Genomic DNA, 25,649 nt, shown 5'->3' on the forward strand with positions numbered 1-25,649 from the left:
AAATTTTCTCCAAAATCTTTTTTCCAAAGCCAAACCAAACAAGGCGTTCATGTTTTGAGATTTCCTACCACATTTATTTCCGATGTACCTAAAAAGAGATTTCCCCCACATTGAAATTCATTGAGAAAGAGAGAGAGAGAGAGATTCATTTTATTGAATAAAATTGTGTATAAAATAACAATATGTTGGGTCTATCTTGTCCTACAACTACAGAACCATATTTCAATACAAAACCATCTGCACAAAGTCATATCCACAAATTGCATGATGAGAAGATTATTTGAGCAACTTACTTCAATGCTACATTGGGAGGGAAATGATAATGATTGTGAGAGAAACTACTAGTTGTAAACTATAGAGATTGTGACTTTAATCTCGAACGAGATATATGCAAAATAATAATAATAATAAAATTGCAATTTTTATTTAAAAAAATCCAACAATAAGACAGTTTTTTTTTTTTTGTAAAAAAAAAAAATTTTTAACAGGTTTCAACCTGGTAGGGTTTTGAGGACCATTTATTTGTTTATTATTATAGGGATAAAAAAAACTTTTCATTGAATTGTCTGCTAAGATAAATTATTTGAAGAGTATTATGAGGTGAATCAGTTCAACGGTAATCTGTTGACTATAATGCAAATAACATATAATTCTATGAGTCATGAATCATCTTTTAAGATCGAATGAACTGTCAATGTATCTCCCGATCTAGTGGTGGTGGTGGTGATGAATCGAATAACGAATGATGTATTGCACATTCGTACAATGGTAACAATGGTGGTTCAGAGGTTTTTACAAACCCAACATCCAAATGTGTGGAATTTATTCTTGAATGCTATATAATCCTCAAAACTTTAATTGTGAGAGATATGAAAAAAATTGCTCTTTATAACTATAGTCCTATTGTTTTCTTCTATAGCATCGGTATGACGAAATTCATTTTTAATTTACATGAAACTGTTGAGTACATGGCGTAGAAGAAATTAAATATACAACAAGAAACTCTTTTATTATATTACCAACAAACTTATACTCAAATAAATATAAATAAATAAACACATAGACAGACATAAATACAAAACCTTAACAATATTTGACTCTCATTATAAATAATACGAACTCTCATCTCATTTATATCTTTTCTACCTCAAATGAGGCGTTTCACCCTTTATATGGTCTTTCATCCCTCAATAGATGGCTTGGATCAACTTGATCCAATAACATCATTAGCTTTCTAAAATATTATTAGAATACACTCATACTTTCACTATGTTCTAAAATTTTCTAACTTATTTTAGTACATAGTGGAGTTTTCTATACTTTTCTAGAATGATCTAGAACCTTTCGGAACCTTATTGTAACAATCCCACTCCGTAGTCAGTTGTTAAAAAAATTAATCATGTGTTTAAGTGAAATTCTGAGGTAATTATCCATGTGATTATATGATTGGTGTGATTTTGAATGTCTATCTATTCATCTTATCTGTCGCAATTTTTGTTATGATATGAAAATTGAAAGCCTTATCGGCATCCGAAACTAAAATTGGTTACTTGAATAAGTTATTTGGAATTTTTAGGACACTTCGGTAAGTTTAATTAAAAATTGATTCGGATTAAATTATTAATTAGATTAAATTGATTAAACTAAGTGTAATTAATTAACCTTAAGCACGTTTGCTTAGTTTAAGCTAATCACTATATATATATGTGATGAGTTAGTGCTTAGGCTCATAATCTTTGAGCTCATCATCTATACAAAACTAAGGGAGAACTTTAGAGAGGGAGTGAACACCATTTTAGAGAGAGGGAAGCAAGAACTTGATGAATTTCAAGAAGATTGGAGAATTGTGAAGTATAACTCAAAGAATTGCCTAATACAAGTGTGATTCAAAGCTCTAGGTGAATTTTTGAACCTTAATTTATGAGCTTAAGTCAATAATTATATGAATTGAAGAAGATAATGAGATTAATTGCATGAATTGAGCATAAGATGAAGAATTAGAGGTTAAATCATCCATGCATGTATAATCTTGGTTAGTTTCACCCTTTTGAGCATGACTCATGTTGTTTATGCATGAATTAAGGATCATACCTTACATGCATTCATGAATTATGAAATTTTGAAGATTAATTCCATGTTTTGAAAGTCTTAGAAGGGAATTGAAGTTGAATTGATGCATGTAGAGAAGTTTTGAGCAAATGATTTATGAATGATCTTGTATTTTAGATTTCTAAAATGTTTTTTTGATTATCAATGTGTTTTCATGAGTTTGGAACGGCCATGGAAGCTTTACATGTTAAAATGCATTTTTGGAACTCAAATTTTCTGTCTAGAAACCCAGAAAATTCATAGATGGCTTGAGCGACCAAGTGGTGGCTCGAGCCAACATTTCGAGCTCCTAGTATTTTTCACTCTGCAAAAGTTGGCTCGAGCGACCAAATGGTGGCTCAAGCGACCAAAAGATAGTTCTAGCCAACAGCTCATGTTCAGCATGTTTTCAACAAGCGTTTTGAGTTCATATCTTCGTTCCCATCTCTTTCCGGGAATTCTTAAGCGTGAATTATGACCTATTAAGGATTAATAAGCTAAGAAACAACATAATTAAATGATTAGAAAAGATTCATTTGGTTTGAACGTTGAGTTTCAACATGTGTACCGTTATGTATAATGTGTAGGTTCGAACGTTGTGGAAGAACATCGAACTAGTAAAGGTGAGTAACGTCTTTGTAAAGATATTTTCGTATAAATCATTTTGAAATGACTATGCTATATGATGTTTTATGAAATCTATGTTTTGTTTACGAAATATCCAATGTGATAAGTATTTTTTGAAATGTTAAGTTATGCTATGGAGTTTCGAAGTGATTATGATATGACAGGTTTTCTGAAAACTTCTGTTTGGTGAGAATGAATGAGATCCCTTTTGATTATCAAATGTGACATCCATGAACACATGCTTTGATTTACAGAAATCTCCGTTATGCTTATGTTGACCCATTGTGGTTGTTATGTTTAAGTCGATCCATTGTGGTTGTTATGTATACGTCGATCTATTGTGATCGTTATGCCTAAGTTGATCAATTGTGATCGTTATGCATAAGTCCTCGGTCTATCGGGGTCATTTTGCTAATGTTTTGTTCAATACCATTAGGTTATACCACGACATGTAATTAACTCTGAAGGGTTTGATGAACCTTATGTATACTAAATATATATCTTTAATGAATGCTTCGTTTGTGATGAGAATGTTTTTTCCTATATATAGAACTCATTCATTTAACCTCTTCACAATGATATTATTTATTGGGCTCTAGCTCATTATTTATACTTATGTATGTAGGTGATTAGGTGTGTGATTAGGCTTGAGACGTCCAGTTTAGATATGTTTTTGTGTCAGTCAACTTATGCGCCTCTCGTAGAGGTTCCAACATCTGCTAGTGGTCAAGTCATGTGAACAAGTTTTAAGTCTTTACTTAATTTGTTGGATAAGTTTTTGTACTATATGTAAATAGGGTTAGGTCCTGTTTTGGCTTTATCCGTATATAAAGATGACGTAAGATTGATGAAATTATGATGTCACATACATGTAAATAAAGTTTAAAATTTTTGTCCCATATACGTCTGCATAGCTTTATGGATATTACATTTGGATATTTGCTTCCGCTAGTCCTTTTATTTTGCTAATTTGTTTCAGAGGCCTTCGATAATCTTAGGATTGCTGGCCGATTGCGATGCTAAACAGATAGGAGCGAGTTTGGGTCGTGACACTTATAGATTTATCTAAAATTTTTGAAGCTTCTTCAATGTTCTGAATTCTTTTAGGATGTTCTAGAATCTTCTCAAGTCTTCTAGATTTATGTGGAAGGAACAAGCAGTCACTATGTTCTGTTGAGCATATGAAAGAGCAGACTGGGAAATCATGTCATTAGAGTGTGTAGGATACAACCATTCATCGAACCATATAGGCCTCGTTTGGGAAGTGGCTATTTTAGTAGGCTATTTGGCGTTTTGGCTATTTTAGTAGGCTATTTTAGTAGGCTATTTTAGTTTTTGTGTTTGGGAAGATGAGATAGATTTTATTTGAGTTGTTGTATTGAAAAATGTGTTAAAATGATGTTTGAATTTAAAATGACAAATTTGTCCCTAAAATTATAATTTTTAAAATTGATATAAAGGGGTAAAATGGTAATTTAGCCGTTGATGTAACATTTTGGGGCTGTGACAGTATAGGAACAGCCTATACTGTCCGGGCTGCAGCCTTTTTTTTTTTTGAAAACCTGTGAACAGTGTTGCTTTTGGGCTTTTTTTTGAAATGAGGCTATAATAGCCTCATTTCTGGCTTCCCAAACAGCGCCATAGTTATGATTCAAGAGCTCTACAAGATTATTATTAAAGCCCCAAATTTCACGTTTTTATACAAACATACATACATATATATATATATATATATACAGAGAGAGACTTGTGGTTAGAAGTTGAGAAATGGATTGTTCGGAAGAGGATTTGATGAGTTTGAATTGTTGTGGAAAGGTTGAAGCATGTCTGTGAAAGATTCAAGAGAGAATGGAGAGGGAGAGAGAGAAAAAGAGAGAGATTATTTGTTGATCAGCAAATCAATATGTTTGCATCTGTTCAATTTGTTGTTCAGTAGATCAGAAATTGAACATATATATATGGGTGTGTGTGTGTGTGCGCGTGTCTGCATTTTTTTTTCTCTATTATCTTTTTTATTTCAAATTTCTAGGGTTTTCGATCCATTGTTTATTAATATGAGCTTTTCAAAATGAGAATACCAAGTCTTCAATGGAGGTCTCTGATGAGCAGTTAGCTAGATCTGAATCTGAAAGTGAAAGGTTTCTTCGGTGATGATCGGTTGTTTGAACAGATAGAAAATTTGAACAAACAAAAAAATTACAACATATAAGAATTTCAACAGATAAAAAAGTTGAATAGATAAAAATTTTAACAAATAAAAAATTTGAACAGATAGGAATTTTAACAGATAAGAAATTTCAACAAATAAAAATAATTTCAACAGATAGGCAACGAAAAGTCAAATAGTTGGAAACAAAATATTTTCCAGGATTTCTCACCAAACTATTACACAAAAGCGTGGACCTCTCATCAATAAAAAATATCACTTGGACCTAATTCTTTATACCCTCCTAATATTAGATTTATCACCAATTAACCCTAAGGTTAATTGTTTTTTCTTTAAAATTTCAGTGAGTATAATTTCCTTAATCTGTTTGGTTTGGAGTTTTTAAAAGTAATTTTTTAAATTATCAATTCATATTTTTATATTTTTAGTAATTTTTAAATATTTTAATTATTATTTTTTTTTTTACTTTTTAGATCTACTTAGTCTCGTTATATTTAAAAAGTATAAAATTTGTACAAAATTTTAATTTTTTTTTTTTGCACCTTCACCTTCCAGTTATGTGGATTTTGTAATCACAATGATTGATTCTTCTCATGCTTATTCTTGTGCAATATGAATATTGCTAACTTAGTTTTGCTTTGAACTAGGTTTCTTATTTATCCCAAAATTGGCCAGTTATGCATGTGACAGCTAGCAAGGATGGGATGTTGCTGGTCTTCATGGGCTATTACATTGATTCTTCTAACACGTGAGCATATATAGATGTTTTAAACTGTAAAAAGTGTTGGTAGTTGAAACTATGTATATATATACATTTACGTCATATACTTGTCGCTTATAATTTGCTTTATTGCTATAACCAAGTGTCTCTAAAATTATTTCGTATCATATATATATCCTTATCTTTTTTTACGAGATGAGAGTTTGAGACGACATATTGACAAGAATATCTCAATCAGACGCTAGGATTAAGATTTTTTTTTCTCTCTCTCTAGCAAATAGCATTGATAGAATGGAAAGAGAAAGGATTATTTTATTTGCATGTCAGTTAACGCTTAACAAGTCAATTAGTTTGATTTGTGTTCAGTATTGGATTATTCAGATCTGACCAATAACTGGTAATAAATGGCGAGATTCAAATATGAAAAAACAGCAGCAGACGTGGGGTTTTATATATCCATCATCCCACTTCAGTATGAACAACATTATAGTGATATCCAAGTTTCATTTCTTTCTCATCTAGGAATGCTATTAAACATTATTTGACCATTAAAAAGAAGAGGGATTTTAGAAACATAATCCATATCAAGTTAACCTAAAAACTATGTTTCATGGATTCATATAAAAAGTAAAATCGTCATTGATGTGTGAACATGTACATGTATGTATCTGTATTTATCAAAAAAATGTACATGTATGTATCTGTCTTATTGGATTTTAGATGGAACTTTATTATTTAAAACTATGCAAGTGTCAGATTCAGATGTTTATCGTAAAGATCTACCAAAATTTATTTTAATTTTATGGAAGTTAAGTTTGGTAAGTGCATGATCCATTTTTCTTTTTTTTTTTTAATAAAATCTTTAGTATTTAAAGAATCTGCTTGCTCAAAATTTGCAGAATACATAAAAATGCTTACACATGTTGAGCTTTGAATACATAAAAATTCTTACACATGTTGCGCTTCCCAGCAGTTAGATTCCATCTTGGGAATGTTGCTTGGTATTGACATCCTTGCCTCAACAAAAGAGAACCTATTTAAGCTTTTATATAAGCTCTAGATTCATCTTCTAATTGTGCTGACTAATCAAATAGAAAACGTAATTGAAGGTGCACTTTGAATAGTGTTATTAGTTCTTTAGTTTTAGTTATTTTGGTTCTGTTCCTTCTGGGAGGACAATTTAGCATTTAAAACTAGTATTTAATCTTTTGCAGTTACGAGTTGCTTTTCTACCCTCGATATCACCTCGACCAGAGCTCTTTACTTTGTAGGAAACCATTGCTTGCGAAGCCAATGGTGATGGATGTTTATCAAGATTATCTACTTGTTACTTATCGCCCGTTTGATGTCCATATATTCCATGTGAAGTTATCTGGTGAACTGACACCTTCTAGTTCTCTGGATTTACAGGTAATGTTTTAACTCTCTCTCTCGTATGATTTGTTTAGGAAGAAACTGATATTTTCTTGTGGATGCTTATTGACTTCTTAAGGATTAAGTTGCACTCAGAATGAGAGTTTTGTAATGAATAATCATTCTTCATGCGTTTTTAAGTGATAAAATGACAAACAGCTTTCTACAGTACGAGAGCTCTCAATCATGACTGCAAAGAGTCATCCTGCTGCAATGCGTTTTATCCTTGATCAGCTTTCAAGGGAGCACGTCTCCAAAAATCAAATCTCAACTCCGTCTGATTTGTTAGGCAAAGAACCTGCGAGGTATGCACTTATCCTTAAAAATGATGTATAGAATTTTTATCGGCACCACAGATTCACAAACTGTTAGAAATTGGGCGTCATGTGGCATGACCCTTTTCAGCCTTTTGAACCTTATCCAAATGGGTTTTGAATTTGAATTCAAACCTATTTGGATAGCCACTCAGGATATATATCTATCATATCCTGATATGGATAGATGATATAGATATCATATATTATCTCATATAACAAATATGGATAAATGAGATAAATAGATTATATATCTGATATATGGGATATGGGTGATTAAGTGAAAAATAAGGTATGTTTGAGTTTTTCCCATATACTGACTCTCTCCCAAAAACAACGATCAAAGCCATTTGCACTGTAGTTGTGTGGGTGATATTCACTATTGTAATATCACCCTATTGCTGGGTTGATTGACCAGATTCAGGAAGCACATGATTTACCCACGAGATCCTTCAATTCAGACTCTGTTTGAAAGGTATGACCATAATTTTTATTCCGTGGGGTTATACTTTGTTTACACAAACTACTGATGACTGACTGTTTCTTTAGATGTTTGGTATTGAGGGCCAATGGGGAACTTTCACTTCTCGATTTGGATGATGGGAGGGAAAGAGAGCTGACTGACTCTGTTGAATTGTTTTGGGTTACCTGTGGTCAATCAGAGGAGAAAACAAACTTGATTGAAGAGGTTTCATGGTTAGATTATGGCCACCGAGGGATGCAGGTAACAGTTTGCTTTGGCTAATTCATTCTTCATTTTTAGTGTTCTCTTCTATTTTACTCATCTGATGCATCATTACAGGTTTGGTATCCATCTCTAGGTGTCGACCCGTTTAAGCAGGAAGATTTCTTGCAGGTACATATGCATATTATGGTTAAATGAAATTGTTTTTTTTGGTGCAAATCAGATTTTTCCAATTTATCAGTTTGTTTGTTTGTGCATGTCTTTATCATGTAATAGTGTGGAACTTTTTATATTCCTTTGGGATTTCATCTGTTAGAATCACAGGAAATAGAATAAGGACCCATTTTGGTATATCTAGATTTCTTTTGCTGTCCATTTTATGAGTCATCAGTTGGCTTAGTCAGGCAGCATCTCTGGTGGTGGTTTCACTTCTTCAGGACATTGGAAATACTTGGTTCTTTTTCAATTTATATGCTTACTACTCTGTTTCTGATGCAAATAGTGTTGGTTATGCCTTTTTGCGCTGTCCATGAATTTCCATTGGATAGTCTTAAGTTGTCAGGTGGACTGGATTAAACAATCTAGTATCATTTATGAAAAATCTACGTGATTTGTGATTAGATCAAGATTAACTTATTCCAAATCCCAATTAATTCAAAACATTCAACCTAAAATCATCAAACACTTACGAGAGTGATTTTAGTTTGTTTGTTTTTGAGAATAAACAATAAATCGACACAAACGATTTTTTACGTGGAAAAAACCACAATTGAAGAACCTTCAATTGTAATCAAAAACCACGGGCGAACCGCCACTATCAATCCACTACTGAAGAACAAAAAGATTACAAAGATACCATACAAATTACCCAACCTAGTCAATTTGTCTCTGAATCTTCTGTAACTCTTTCACCACGCCTTCGTCACGGAATTGATCCTGAAGTTGATTCCACACCACAACTTCACTTGTCGAATTAACGACTGCGCAGAATCAAACGCCTTTTGGATTCTAAGCTTTAATCTTCGGACTCCACCGAAGAGAACTTACTTGAAACTTAAGAAGCAACCTCCTTGATGTACGAATCTCAATGCATAAGTTCAGAACTCTCTCAAGAACATCAAGGAAACTATGAAAAATCTCCAAAGAAAACTTTTAAACACAACCCTAGTACTTGTAGATCAGATCTAGGAAAAAACTAATCAAAAAAACATCCTTAACAGCTTTAAATAGGAATCTGGATCCGCGATCTCCGCTCGAGCTCAACACAGCCCGCTCGAGCGGACTGACCAAAAAACTGCGTGCGAACAAACTGAGATGCGCTCGAGCGTAGGATAATCCGCTCGAGCGTAAAATCACACCCATCAGTATCTTTTGCTTGTCCTGACAAAATACTGAGACCTGCTAATCTACGCTCGAGCTCACAAGGCTCCGCTCGAGCGGACAGAACAAAAACACAAAAAATTACATTTGAATCAACACAATGTTTCGTCTCCGGATTTGACAACATAGGGACCTAACAATCTCCCCCTTTGTCAATTCCCGGACAAAACCTTCCTAACCATTGTTCCTTACACATACGCACTATAAAAGTTTCAAAACAAATAAACAAAACATTCTTTTAAAACCCGAAAACACACAACTTGGGAAAGAATTCATTCATTCAACTTTATCCACTTATGCGCGTGTTCCATGAGCCTGAAAAAGAACACCCAAACACAAGCCAACCAAAAACAGGTGGAACTGAATTAAATAATAAACCAATCATAAGCAAACCAGTATCCATCCATAACATATATCCAGGATCCAGTATCCAGTCCATCCATAACATATATCCATCCATCCATAAACATATATCCAAAATATAACCAAAAAGAAAAAGCTATATAAAATCCAACTGTACCAAGGAAGGATAACCAGAGAACAACTGTACCAAAAAAGTATAACCAAAAGCTGTGTACCCACACAAACATCACTCCCCCTTTTTGGCCGGGGATTAGAAATCAAGCATCGGGTGGCCGTGGAGACTGAATGACACGGGCGAGATGGGTGAGAGTCTCCTCTATCTGACCAAGACGACCATCAAAGGCATCGAAGCGAGCTCCAAAGCCACATCATCAAAGTTACAAGTAGGACGGTCAGGAACAGGGAAAGGATAGTATTCGGGAAAGACTTGCTCAATCTTAAGAAGTTGGCGAATCAATACAGGGGTGACAGAAATGGATTTTGACCGAACCCATGTAGTGAAAGATGGCTCATAATCACGAATACCCTCCATATTAGAATAGAATTCTCGAACCCAATCGAGATTCTGACGCCCAGAAAACAATAAAACAAGGTCACCACCTAGAGGGTCGAACAAAGAACGAATGTGGATGGACTCAAATGTATCTTGGTTGAACATTCCGTTCTAAATGAACTGTGCGATTCACAAAAGATTTGTGGAAGGACTTGGATTGTGTGGCCGACTGAAACCTAACAGGGTTATAGGTAGGGCGAGAGACGGTGGCCTTTCGGCGTTTAGGAGTAGGAGCAGACATGACGAAAACCACTATAACACCCAACAAACCAACAAACCCACAACCCAAACCACACCAAAACAAAACCAAAGCAAATCATTAGTTCAATAACCAAATTAAAAAAAACAGGGCATGAAATCCTCAATGTGCAATGCAAAAGATCAAAGTATGAGAGAAATTGCAAAGTATAAGTATGAATCATGAGAAAAACAAAGCAATGTAACAGAGACCCTTCAATACCAGACCCATACTTACGCACAGTGACCTCAACAGCCCATGAAGACAAGAAAGCAGGAACACAGATAAACCCGAATACCACAGACACAATAAAGAAAACACACAAAAAAAATAGACAATAAGACGAGGAAAAGGTGTGGGAGAGAGAGAATCACAAACGACACACAAAACCCACAAAATCACAAACCCAACACCCACTATAACCAAATAGAACAAAAAACAACGAAAATAAAAGAGGGTAAAACTTACCAAAGAGCAAATCGGCAGGTAGGATGGAGGATGAGAGGAAAAAAAAACGACCACAATGCAGCCACAAAACAAACCCTAGATCGAGAGAATGAAAAAAAGAAGAAAAAATGACTCGAAGAGTCGAGAGAGAGGGAGTTAAGTATGAAAATGGTCCGCTCGAGCGTACGGATAACCGCTCGAGCGTAAAACAATGCAAGCAGACTCCCGCGCGAGCGTGCAAAGGGTCGCTCGAGCTCAAAAACCCATCTCTCAGAACTGCCAAAACACGAACAAACTGCTGCAAGAGTGAAAAACGCGCTCGAGGGTAAAACATTCCGCTCGAGCGGGAAAAAACCTTTTTTTTTTTTTTTAATAACAAAACACACCTAGAAAGTCCTGTAACAAGCAAGAAGAGCAAGTGTAGACTAAACCACAAAGACAAGAAAATCCATCAAATTATGAGTCCTGCAAGTTTTGAGAAAAAGAGATGAAACACCAGCTCATGTACAACACGGATAGTATTAAATCAAAGCCACACGCATCATAAGAATGCATAACTCAAAAACACACATGAGAGCTCATGTAAAAAATGTGTGTGTGTGCAATCCTTGAGAGCCACAAAGCTAGAGTTAATCCTAGTAGTGATCGGATGGCTGGACCTCCGACACGAGTAATTGACTATCACAGAGAAAAGTCAAACCACTAGGAATCACGGGGTATTTGTTAAGTAAATGCGGAAGCTCCCCCTCAGACACGGTTTTTTTTTTATTATTATTATTATTTTTTTCTTGTGAGCACTCATTGGTGGTATGCACGCTCAAGAGTATGGATTCCAACCAGAGAAGAATGAATTCAAAATGATGGCCTGGTTGGTGCCTCTGAGGTAGCCTTTTCCTAATGCTCGGAGATCATGTACTGAGGGAGATGGGAGTGAACTAAGGCGGTAGATGGTTAAGAGACTTAACATCACCCATGATATACTAGTATAGGTCAATTTCTCCGCAAAAGTACAAGAAACACTGTCAGTGGTCCATAGAGAACTTTGATCACTTATGCGGAAACCCCTGCAACAGTTTAGCTCAAGAATGTGTACAGAATGAGATCACGAAGTAAATGAGTATGGGCATTCAGAATGAGCTATGAACAAAGATGTAAAACAAATCTTGTAAGAAACATGAGCAGTGTTCATTTAATATTTTGATGCAAAAGATACCAGGACTCAATCACAATGAGATTAACACATCTAAGAATAGTAAGTCAGCCACTCACACTCACCTCACGACCACAGGAAACAATCTAGTTACTGAGCATTACACCCAAGGTCTTTCTAAGAAACTCAAATCGAAGAAGATCAAGGGGTTTTGTAAAAATATCAGCTTTTTGATGCTCAGTAGGGATATGTTCCAAAACAACAAGGCCTTCATCCACTAACTCTCGAATAAAATAATGACGGATGTCAATATGTTTGGTGCGAGAGTGTTGGACTGGATTTTTTGAAATGTTTATGGCACTTGTGTTATCACAAAAAAGAGTGAGGGTATTCTGTTCTATTCCATAATCATGAAGCATTTGCTTCATCCACAACATTTGTGCACAACAACTCCCTGCAGCAATGTACTCAGCCTCAGCAGTGGAAAGAGAGATGGCATTCTGCTTTTTACTATACCAAGAAACCAAATTATTCCCAAGGTAAAAACACCCCCCAGATGTACTTTTCCTATCATCAGCACACCCTGCCCAGTCGGCATCAGAAAAACCAGTAATCTCAGTTGTAGTATCAGTAGAAAACCAAACCTCATACCCCAAAGTCCCATTAACATATTTAATGATGCGTTTGATAGCAAGTAGATGAGACTCTTTAGGACTAGCTTGGTAACGGGCACAAACACCTACACTGAAGGCAATATCAGGACGACTGGCTGTGAGGTACAAAAGACTCCCTATCATACTCCTATAAAGGGCAGGATCAACATCAATACCAGAGGAATCTTTGGAGAGGTGAAGACTGGTGCTCATGGGAGTGCGTGCATGCTTGGAAGACTCAAGACCAAACTTTGACACAAGATTTTTCGCATACTTAGACTGAGACACAAATATACGTGAAGGAGACTGTTTAATTTGAAGACCCAAAAAATAAGACAACTCTCCCATCATGCTCATCTCAAACTCATGTGTCATGCAATCCGAAAAATATTTCACAAGATGATCAGCAGTGGATCCAAACACAATATCATCAACATAAATATGAGCAACAAGAATATGAGACTTAATATGTTTTACAAATAAAGTCTTATCCACACTACCCCTTTGAAAATCATTGTCAAGAAGAAAGGTAGTAAGCCTATCATACCAAGCTCGAGGAGCTTGTTTCAATCCATACAAAGCCTTGTCTAACTTGTAGACATGATTAGGACATTTAGGGTCCTCAAACCCTTTTGGTTGCTCAACATATGCCTCTTCTCTCAAGTACCCATTCAAAAAGGAACTTTTCACATCCATTTGAAACAATTTAAAGCCAAGAAAGCATGCAACACCAAGTAAGATACGAATAGATTCGAGACGTGCAACTGGGGCAAACGTCTCATCATAGTCAACACCCTCTACTTGTGTGTAGCCTTGAGCAACCAACCTAGCTTTGTTCCTAACAACTGTACCATTCTCATCAGATTTATTTTTAAAGATCCACTTGGTACCTATCACATTCATGTCTCTAGGTCTGGGAACTAGAGTCCAAACTTTGTTACGTTCAAATTGACCTAATTCTTCATGCATAGCATTGACCCAACTATCATCTAGCAAGGCCTCTTTAAAATTCTTAGGTTCAATTAAAGAAACATAACACATATGTGATACCTCATCCCGAATCTGTCTTCGGGTTTTCATTCGATCCGAGACACTTCCAATCACCTGTTGAGCTGGATGATTCAGTTTCACCCTAGCTGATGGTTTAAGCTCAGGACTTGTGGTGACAGGGGCAACAGGAGTGATGTCCCTTGGAGCACTCTTTGGACTTGGCCTTACCTGTGAGGATGGTTCGGTAACCATTTCTTGTGATGGGTCTGCACCTTCTCCTTGATTTTGAGATTCGGTATCCAAGATTGGAGACTCATCATTATCATCCTCATTTGTTGCTGGAGGAGGTGCACCTGTGTCATCTATAACCACATTGATAGATTCCATTAAAGATGAAGTTCGCAGGTTATAGACTCTAAAAGCCCTACTAGTGGTTGAATACCCTAGAAAAATACCTTCATCACTTCGGGAGTCAAATTTGCCCAAAGGCTCTCTATCTTTGAAGATGTAACACTTACTCCCAAAAGTTTTGAAGTATTTTACATTAGGTTTCAAGCCCTTCCACAATTCATATGGAGTTTGTAAAGTGCCGGGCCTTAAATACACGCGATTTATGACATAAACAGCAGTATTTATGGCTTCGGCCCAAAATTTTGGAGGAAGTTTTTTACTAAGGAGCATGACCCTAGCCATTTCTTGAACAACCCTGTTCTTCCTCTCAACAACTCCATTTTGTTGTGGAGTAATGGGTGCAGAAAATTCATGCTTAATTCCATGTATATCACAAAAATCCGAAAACGAACTATTTTCAAACTCACGACCATGATCGGTTCGGATTCTTATGATACGATCAATGGAAATACCTTGTTCATTCTGGATTTTAAAGACTAAGGCCTGGAAAGCATCAAACGTATCAGATTTTTCCTTTAAAAAATTTACCCATGAAAATCGAGTAAAATCATCAACAGTTAAAAAAATGTATCTTTTACCTCCGATGCTTTCAGTGCGAGTAGGACCCATTAAATCCATGTGAACCAATTCGAGAGGACGTTTGGTTGTAAAGCTGTTCACCTTTTGATGTGGGGCATGGGTTTGCTTTCCAAGTTGACATGGTCCACACACATGGCTCAAATTCTTACCCAGTTTAGGTATTCCCCTCACAAGCTCTTTGTTGGCTATCTTAGTTAGGTCATTGAAATTCATGTGACCTAATCTTTGATGCCATAGGTCAATGTTACTAATGATGGCAGAGTGACAAGTGAGATCATTAGTAGTAACAATCCCATAGCAGTTATCAGATGTGCGAACCCCATGTAAGACAGTATTTCCCTTTTTATCCAAAATTTCACATTTATTTTTTGAAAACAATACTTCATGATGGGAATCACACATTTGACTAATGCTTAAAAGATTTGCTTTAAGACCATCAACTAGTAGAACATTATTTAGCTTGGGAAGACCAGCAACACTTATAGAGCCCTTACCAATGACTCTCGAAGTGCCGCCATCTCCAAAGGTAACAATTCCTCCTTCATATTTTTCAAGGGAGGTGAAGTAGGATTTGTTACCGGACATATGACGAGAACACCCACTATCAAGATACCACATGTGTGAATCACGTGCTTTTAGAGCAGTGTGAACAACTAAACAAGTCAAATCATCTTTTCTCACCCAAATCTTTTTAGCCTTGGTATTCCGCCTAGACATGTAAGGTTGTCTCCTAGCCCAAAAAGTATTTGAATTTCTACTCTTTTGAGACACCTTACCAAACAATTCATAGCAATAAGGACGAATGTGGCCATACCTACCACAGTGATGACAAATAAAAACCGGTTTTACCTCCTTTTTGTTGATCTTACCAGCTTTTGGTGGACGAAGAGAGAGATCAGCCTGGTCTACCTTCAATTTTCCCTTTGCTTGAGTCTTCTTGTCATGTGAAGTAGAGGCCTGTCCCTTGTGAGCTGTTGCACCATAGCCTAACCCGCTTTTGTCGCAACCCATTTGTTGAGACCCGAGGATGTCTTCTAAAGATTTGGAACCTTTGTTCCACATGGCAATAGTGGCTCTAGCAAGACGAAGCTCTTCATCCTTTTGACAGACTATCTCTTCCAATCTGGCTTGTGACAGCTCAAGACTTGCAAGCTTTTCTTCATATGTGGAATACACCTTCAGAAGTTCATTCCTTTCAGTTTCACAGGATAGTAGTTTTCCACCTAAGTCTTGCCTGTCACTCGAGATCTTGACGATATTCTGCTTTGCTGCTACAAGTTCTCCTTTCAGCCTGACATTCTCACTCTCACATGTTTTGATCTTGAGAGAGAGTTTGTCGTTGGTTTTGGACAAATTCAGAGATTCCTCGTATAGCTTTTCGTAAGCTTGTTGTAGTTCATCGCCATTGATCTCATCATTGTCATCAGATGTTTCATCATCCTCTTTTTGCTCTTCATTCTCCTTTGCCTCTTCCAATCTAGCAACTAAGACTGAAAAATTGCTGGATGGTGGTGAATGTGAATTTCCTCCTTCATGGAATTGGCTCAAAATTTCCCATGCCTCTTTAGCCTTTGTGCAACGAACAACCCGTTGCTGTTCTTCAGTAGAAATTGCTCCACGAATAGTGATCAGGGCTCTCTGATTGCTCGGATTGTTAGCCCTGTCTGTATCTTCTTCAATGGCCTGCCAGCCTTCTGGATCAAAAGCTCTCAGAAAAGCTCTCATTCTGATTTTCCAAAACAGGTAGTTACTCCCGTCAAAGGTGGGAGGAAGATGCAAATTCTGACCACGAGCTAACTCTGCTGGCTTTGGAGGAGGTGGTGTCAAAGTAGACCAAAAAGCCATGAAAGCACTATCCCCGTCTTCTCCAGATTCAGGTTCTTCGGGTTCTTGCTCCGACCCGCTTTCATCATCCCAAGTTACAGTGTAGACTTTCTTTCGATTCTTTTTCGAAGGGCATTCAAGGGCAATGTGACCAAAACCTTGACATTCATAGCACTTGACCCCTTGCCCCTTTACAATCTTCTTTTCAGTTTTTGAAGCAAGTTTTGGTGGAAAAGTTTTGGGTTTGTCATTACTCTTATCTTTTGAAATAGGGGCTCTGAAATTCGGCTTCTTTTTCAAAAAAATTTTAAACTGTTTTGTAAGCATAGCCGTCATCTCAGACTCTAAATCAAATTCAGTCTCCGGGGGTTTTGCAGTCTCATGGGCACTCGTGAAAGCCATATTTTCTTTTTGCTTTTTCTTAGAAATTTGGTGGGCTTCATAAGTCTGCAAATTTCCAACCAATTGATTGAGCTTGAGGGTATCAACATTCTGAGCCTCCTCAATGGCTGTCACCTTTGGTTGGAACCTCTCGGGAAGGGACCTCAAAATTTTTCCAACAACTATTGCTTCCGGGATTTTTTCACCGAGAGTGAAACAGGAATTCACGATATCACTGAGTTTTGCATAAAATTCATCGAACGTCTCATCGTCGCGCATAAAAAGGGTTTCAAAGGCGGATGTGAGACGTTGAAGTTTTGCCCTTTTAACAGAGGTAGTACCTTCGTGAATCGTTTCAAGAATATCCCACGCCTCTTTTGCTATTTCACACGTGCAAATTCGACGGAATTCTTCAGGTGTGACAGAGCAGAAGAGGGAGTTGAGAGCTTTGCTGTTCAAACTCGAATTCTAGTAATCGATTGTGTCCCATTTATCAAGGGGTTTAGGAATATCAATCCCATCCATGGTGATTGTAGGTTCACTCCACCCAAAGATTACGGAGTGCCAAACTTTCTCATCGATGGATTTTAAAAATGCTCTCATACGAGCTTTCCAATAAGAATAGTTTGTACCGTCAAGTAATGGGGGTCTATGAGTCGAGTTACCTTCACGAATAGAATCCATGATACTAATCACACAAAATCACACTCCTATAGTTTTGAAAAAACAAAGAGTGACCCGCTCTGATACCAATTGAAAAACCTACGTGATTTGTGATTAGATCAAGATTAACTTATTCCAAATCCCAATTAATTCAAAACACTCAATCTAAAATCATCAAACACTTACGAGAGTGATTTTAGTTTGTTTGTTTTTGAGAATAAACAATAAATCGACACAAACGATTTTTTACGTGGAAAAAACCACAATTGAAGAACCTTCAATTGTAATCAAAAACCACGGGCGAACCGCCACTATCAATCCACTACTGAAGAACAAAAAGATTACAAAGATACCATACAAATTACCCAACCCAGTCAATTTGTCTCTGAATCTTCTGTAACTTTTTCACCACGCCTTCGTCACGGAATTGATCCTGAAGTTGATTCCACACCACAACTTCACTTGTCGAATTAACGACTGCGCAGAATCAAACGCCTTTTGGATTCTAAGCTTTAATCTTCGGACTCCACCGAAGAGAACTTACTTGAAACTTAAGAAGCAACCTCCTTGATGTACGAATCTCAATGCATAAGTTCAGAACTCTCTCAAGAACATCAAGGAAACTATGAAAAATCTCCAAAGAAAACTTTTAAACACAACCCTAGTACTTGTAGATCAGATCTAGGAAAAAACTAATCAAAAAAACATCCTTAACAGCTTTAAATAGGAATCTGGATCCGCGATCTCTGCTCAAGCTCAACACAGCCCACTCGAGCGGACTGACCAAAAAACTGCGTGCGAACAAACTGAGATGCGCTCGAGCGTAGGATAATCCGCTCGAGCGTAAAATCACACCCATCAGTATCTTTTGCTTGTCCTGACAAAATACTGAGACCTGCTAATCTACGCTCGAGCTCACAAGGCTCCGCTCGAGCGGACAGAACAAAAACACAAAAAATTACATTTGAATCAACACAATGTTTCGTCTCCGGATTTGACAACATAGGGACCTAACAATTTAAGTATTTAAAGTAGATCATTCTTTAATTGTAGAATTATATTCATTGGATTTTAATGCTGATCTGATTATCTGGGTCATGTAATCTGAGACGGTCAAGTAACTTGACATTAGTTTTCAGTTGGATCCTGAATTGGAATTTGATCGTGAGGTTTACCCTCTTGGTCTTCTGCCAAATGCTGGAGTTGTTGTTGGTGTTTCCCAGAGGATGTCATTTTCAGCAAGCACAGAGTTTCCATGTTTTGAGCCAACTCCTCAAGCACAAACTATATTGCATTGCCTACTCAGACATCTTCTTCAGGTACCACTGAGTTTGTAATATTCTGTGAGGAAGTCGTCAACTCTTAATACTTTGTAGAGATTAATCAAGCCAAAAATGCTGTATTTTTCTAAAATATATGTTTAGTACTGCTTAGATTTTCATGTTTAAATTTTTGATTGGTTTTAACTACTTTCTTACAGGCAGAGTGCAAATAAAAACCAGGTCTTTGTTCCTAAGCATGGTACCAACTCCTCTCTTTTGGAGAAGACTTGTGATTTAATTAAGAATTTTCCCGAGTATTTTGATGTGGTGGTTAGTGTTGCAAGAAAAACTGATGGCCGACATTGGGCGGATTTGTTTTCTGCTGCCGGAAGATCAACGGAGTATGTGATTTCTCTTGATTTTACTTAATGTAAAGTGTACTTCTAGTGGATTTCTTGATTTTTCTGTTCTCTAGGTTGTTTGAGCAATGCTTCCAGCAGAGATGGTACCGGACAGCAGCTTGCTATGTACTTGTAAGTACTAAATCATCTCGGTTGATTATGTTCAAGCTTTAGGGTTTGAGGAATTTCACAAATTGTCATTAGTCCCCCCCACCCAAAAAAAAAAAAAAAAAAAATTTGTTCCAAATATGAAAAGATTAAAGTTTCTTCTGTGACTCTCTGCTGTAAAGTTAGTCTAGTTACAATTTTATCTTCAGTATATTTACGTCTTTAACATGACATTAGTCTTAGTGAATTGATTGAATTGGTATTCAGTTCGTCTATCATTGGTTTAACAAATTGGAAGTGTTCAAGTCTACTAGATCAATAAGTTTCTCAAGTACAAGTAGCAGGCATGTCGAGTGTCCAACGTGGGTACTTCATTTAGAAGTGTCCATGTAACATAGAGGACAACTTCTGTCCTGAAAAAGCTCGTATTTCAGGAAGAAGTTCTAGATAAGCTAAGTTCCATTGTTTATCAACTTTTTAAAATCCCATCCTTCAATTCTAAATTACTAATCTTGTCTTGTAACCACTTTTGCTGCCACAGGTGATAGCTAAATTTGAGGGTCCTGCTGTTAGTCAATACTGTGCTTTACGTTTATTACAGGTAACCACTGTTTATTGTTGCCATACTTGCCTTTAATTTATTTTACTGTGTCATATGCCTGAGGAGTTTGAAAATTGTGCAGGCAGCGCTTGATGAATCTTTGTATGAACTTGCTGGGGAGCTGGTACAAGTTTTGATACAACTTTATGCCTCATTCAGTGAGATAGTTAATAACACCTCAACGGTTTTCTTCCAATTTTGATCTTTCTCCTTTATTCTCAGGTGAGGTTTCTGCTCAGATCTGGAAGGGAATATGAACCTTCAGCAACAGATTCAGACAAACTATCGTCCAGATTCTTGAGCTATTTTCTTTTCCCTTCTAGTTACAGGAGGCAATCTTTTGACTTGAAAAGGTAGTGTTCTCTTCCACTAACTAATTAGCTCATCATAAAAAGCTTGCAAAATTTTCATTCAAAGTGCTACAGATAGACATTTTATTATTATTTTTTTTGGGAGCAGCCCCTCATTCAAAGAGAAGAATGCACATGTTGCTTCCGTTAAGAACATCCTAGAAAGCCATGCTAGCTATTTAATGTCGGGGAAAGAGCTTTCCAAGCTTGTTGCTTTTGTGAAAGGCACTCAATTTGATCTAGTGGTAAGACAAACTCACATATCTGGTTTGTTATGGATTTTTGTTCCTGTTTGGTGATCTTAGGTTGTGTAAATATTATCTTACTGCAGGAATATCTTCAAAGGGAAAGGTATGGAAGTGCTCGCTTGGAGAATTTTGCTTCAGGGCTCGAATTGATTGGGCAAAAGGCAACCTTTTGAAATATTTGTTGAAAATTTAGAGTTACTGATTTTATTCAAATACCTGTTTCTCCTTTGGTGTTTTGCGTGAACTTGTAAGTTGTTTTAACCAAACAATTTGATTCATGGTTCATTGATATTTGTTAACCTGTGTAAGAAGTTCGAGAAATGATAGTCACATCTCTTTCTCTCTCCATGTGTTTGTGTCATGCTTGCCTGAAACTTAAATACACCACCATGAAGCATTTTCTTATTTGGGCTTTCATTAGTAGTAGCTTTATATTAGACTTCTCTTAGAAGAACACAATAGTTATATTGAAAAAGAGACGCGCTTGGAAGAAATGCTTAAGCACTACAATAAAGGAAACATATATTTATCAAAAATAAATAAATAAAATAAAATAAAATAAAATAAAGGAAACATATATTATTATTGACGGTTAAAATTGGCTACACTACTTGGAAAAAGAGCCGCAGATGCTGTCAAATCTTGAAAATGTAGTAGATTAATGCACAAAGCATGAGAGAATATTGCCTTCAGAGGCATGCAATGTTTTTGGAAAACCTTTTGACATGTTCATGTTTTTAGGCAAATAAAGTTTGAATATTATTAGTTGGATATTGTTTTCCTGACGATTGACTTGTCTCATATATTTCCAGCTTCAAATGGGCACACTGCAGAGCCGGTTGGATGCAGAATTCCTTTCGGCTCATATGTGCTCTGTCGAGTTCAAAGAGTGGATAGTTGCCCTGGCCACTCTTTTAAGACGATCTGAGGTACAATTGCCATGGAAATATTTGCAGAAGGAAAAGTTTAATGATGTTTACATATCTTATTAGAATATGATGAAATGTGTTGTTTTTGCTCCGTTATGCTGCACAGGTTCTTTTTGATTTATTTCAACATGATATGCGGTTGTGGAAAGCTTATAGCGTGACTCTCGAGGTACATATATGTCTCTCAAAGATTGACTAGTTTACGGTGACTATTCATCTACGTGCCTCACTTTTTTTTCTTGCTATACTCCTTTCCAGTCGCATCCGGCATTTGCTGAATATCAAGATTTGCTTGAAGCCTTGCAAGAGAAACTTTCATCTACGGAAGGTTTGGAAGAGAAATAAGGCGGAGGATTAGATTCTTTGAACCCTATTGGTTCAGGTTGACAATGGATTGAGTGCAAAATGATGCTACTCTTCTCAACTAGACATCTCCTTGGGAGAGTGTTAAAGATTCCATATGATTCACGTACAAATGAATGAGTAGTCATTATGTTTTATTGAGCACGGGAAAGAGCAGATCGGGAAATCATGTTATGATAGTGTGTAGGATTATAGGATACAACCATTCATCAACCATATATCTCTTGTCTGATTAAAGTCACAGATTGAAGGGTTTCTTTTGTAGATAGGCCATTTTTATAGTTTACAAGTAGTTTCTCTCACAATCTGTATCATTTCCCTGCCAATGTAGTATTGAAGTTTCTCAAATAATCCTCTTATCATGCAGTTTGTGGATATGACTTTGTGCAAATGGTTGTGTTCAAATATGATTATGTAGTTGTAGGACAAGATGGACCCAAGATCTTGTTTTTTTGTACACAATTTTATTCAATAAAATGAACACAATCTCTCTCTCTCACACACAATGCATTTCAATGTGGTGGGAAATCTCAAGACACAAAAACTTTGATGTATGATCATATGGCTCAGAGAGACTTAGGATAGAGGATCCAGTGCCAATTTATGTTGCTTTGTCCATGTCTCAATGCACTCTGACCAACATGATGTGGGAATCTCAAACAAGGAAATTTTGAGGTACGTCGTATGGCTAAGAGTGTATTAGGGATAGAGAAATTGTGCGACTGATCCCATGCTAATTTTTGTTACTACGGTTCATTCTATCCATTTGTATAAATAGAAGGAAGCAGAAAGTTCACAAGTACAATGATTAATTGTAGGATAGGTTGGATCCAAGATCTTGTCATCATCTGTCCACAATTTTATTCAATAAATGAAATTTTTGCAATCTAATGCTCTTTCTCTCTTTGGACAATTTTCAGGCAGGTTTTGATTTCCTCTTTATTTAAGTTCCTACATTATGAGCCTTATAAAAAATTAAATTACAAAAAAGAAAACAGATAAATCAAAATAAAAAATTGTATAAATCAAAACGATGGAGTCCACAATGATACTCTTGATATTTATACACATTTAAAAAAAATTAACACGAACACGCTTTGTACCACAATGTTACAGACCACGGAAATAGTTTTTCAAAAATTGTCTTGAAGCCGTTTTAAGTTGATTGATCAGACAATCCTAAGCTTTTTTTGTTTTCTGGCCACAACTTCAATATGGTTTTTGTGAATACAGTTTTGTGATCTATAACATTTTTACTTTGGATAACCTATGCAATCTCTCTTGGACAATCTTCATATGAAAGATGTACATATCAGTACAACAGAGTTCACAAGAGAAATACTCATTGTTAGTTTGTTAATTCTATAGATGTACGGAGAATTCAATTATATACACCGTTATACCCTATGAATCCTTAATTACATCATTTTATTTTTTAGCTATAACTAATTTTTTTTTTTAGTTATAACAATATTTTGATATATTTGGTTATGATTTTTTTTTTTTAGTTATGATTCAAAAAGTATGGAGTTATACCATTTTATTCTATAATTATTTAATGCATATGATCCACACCTTTTAAGAGGTGTGCACCATAGTCTTTCTCTAAATGTACACATTAATGTCGACTTCAACTTATGAGTCAAAATATATTAACATCATATTATCAAATGATAATTGCCCATTTATTTTGCGTAGGGTAAATTACACTAACACCTCCTGAGGTTTAGATTTAATACTTATCAATCCATGGCGTTTGGGAAATTACATTCCCACTTTGTGGTTAATTGTCTCATTTCACAAACCCCCTACTTATATAAAATGCAACAACTTCTAGTAGAAAAAAAGAAGAAATTACATTGAAAAAAAAAGCAAAGCAAAGAAGAAAAAAAAACAAACAAACAAACAAACAGAAGAAGTAAAGCAAAGCAAGAAAAGAGAGAGTGTATGAATTCAATATCTTTTTGATACCAATATTAATTCCGTCTAAATAATTACAATGACAGGGGGTTAGTATAATTTCCCAAATGTCAGGGGATATATATTAAACCCAAATCTCAGAAGGAGTAAGTGTAATTTACCCTTTTGCATATATTAATAAAAGGGTCTGAATAGATCTGGATTAGAGAGTGTTGTCTGGACCTGTGGAGCATGAGTCCTATTTTGATAATTCATATAATTCATTTTGTAAGGCCATTAGTGTACATTATTCACAGAAAAAAAATTAGGTCGATTTGATAATTGTAAATTGTTAAGTTTATTGCATTGTCACAAAAAAAATAAAAAAAATAAAAAAATGGTATATTTTCAAAAATATATGTCCCGTCTATTTTTTTGAAAATAAATATGATAAGTTTAACAGACTATGATTATTGAATTGATCTTATTTTTTGTGTCAATAATATATACAAAACATTTTATAAAATGAATAGTTTGAATTATCAAAACAAAACTTGTGATGGGCTTGAATTGGAGGGAAACCCAATCCATTAAAAAAGAAAAGAAACTAAATTGTTTACAATTATAATGATATCATAGTCAGGGGTGCTCGCGTGCTGGGATTAGACGAGTTTTATGTCAATTGCCATCCAACCAAATGGGATTTGAATTGAGAAAATCTCATTCACATTTGATCACCCATAATTTCGAAATCAATTAAATTGGTTGAGTAGATTGGCGTGTGAATACAGAGGGTTGGTGGTGGATTGAACAAATCCTAATCTTAAAAAAAAAAAAAAAAAAAAAAAAAAAAAAAAAAAAACCCTTTAATTTTTTAGTGAACAAATTCTATTTTACAAAAAAAATTATTACTTTTTTAACTGAACAATGAGGGGGTGAGGGTTTTATTTTTTTAAATGTAATAAGCATAGTTTCAATACTTTATTTATTGAACAAATAAATAATATAATATATAAATATATCAATATTTATGAATAATTTCTAATTTCATGCGGTTGGGTTGGGTTTTGCATAAGGGTGGACAAACGTCTAATCGGGCCAAGTTTGAGTTGGACTTACACTATGTAATAAGATCATCCCAACCTGACATCATCTAGTCTAATATAATCATTCCAAATTTAATTTTAAAAGAACTTTTAAATCCCAAATCCACCCGCTTAACCCAAAAAAGTATGTGTTTTTTTTTTTAGTCTTGATGGGTTATAATATTTAGATGATTTTAATAATTACTTATATTTAAAACATTAAGAAAATCTAATTACAAAATAAATATGACCTTTTAATAAATGTTCTCATTTAATCCCTAAAAATAAGTATATATATAATTTTTTTAGAATGAATATATATAATTTCTTAGCTTTTATTATTTTTCTAGTTTATTTTGTAATTAATAAAAAAAATTAAAATAAATCTTTATAAAAGGACAGAGCCAAAACTTATTATTTCAAGCTCAATTTGAAAATTAAATGGGTACAAAATCACTGCCCAGCCAAGTTTTATGGGCTAGACATTTATGCTAAGCCCTAAAAATATCGAGCTAAGTTGGTCGGTCCATTGAACCCATGACCATTCCTAGTTTTATGTACCGATCAAAGCACGGATTTTTTTTTGTAATTGTTAGACATGCATCCGTTCACACATTATATTGGAATCGCTTATTTGAGATCGGATGGAGCTGAAATAAGTGGATTGGCTGAATGAGTTCTCAACCATAATCATAACTACATGGTTTGATGAATGGTTGTATCCTACACACTCAAATGATATGATTTCCCAGTCTA

General features: G+C 35.5%; 1 pseudogene across 1 annotated transcript; it reads left to right on the plus strand.

Annotated features, from left to right (window-relative positions):
• The first annotated feature begins 4,803 nt into the window (after positions 1-4,803).
• Positions 4,804-22,405, plus strand: LOC114257324 (uncharacterized; annotated as a pseudogene). The gene is made up of 16 exons (XR_014360230.1): positions 4,804-4,809; positions 5,530-5,630; positions 6,818-7,013; positions 7,176-7,321; positions 7,880-8,054; positions 8,133-8,186; positions 18,787-19,310; positions 19,385-19,442; positions 19,960-20,019; positions 20,102-20,143; positions 20,242-20,372; positions 20,479-20,614; positions 20,701-20,778; positions 21,430-21,546; positions 21,653-21,715; positions 21,805-22,405. The product of XR_014360230.1 is annotated as an uncharacterized LOC114257324 (transcript).
• The last annotated feature ends 3,244 nt before the right edge of the window (positions 22,406-25,649 follow it).

Source organism: Camellia sinensis, chromosome 2, assembly GCF_055761805.1.
Source record: "Camellia sinensis isolate YWXY chromosome 2, ASM5576180v1, whole genome shotgun sequence".
NCBI lineage: Eukaryota > Viridiplantae > Streptophyta > Magnoliopsida > Ericales > Theaceae > Camellia > Camellia sinensis.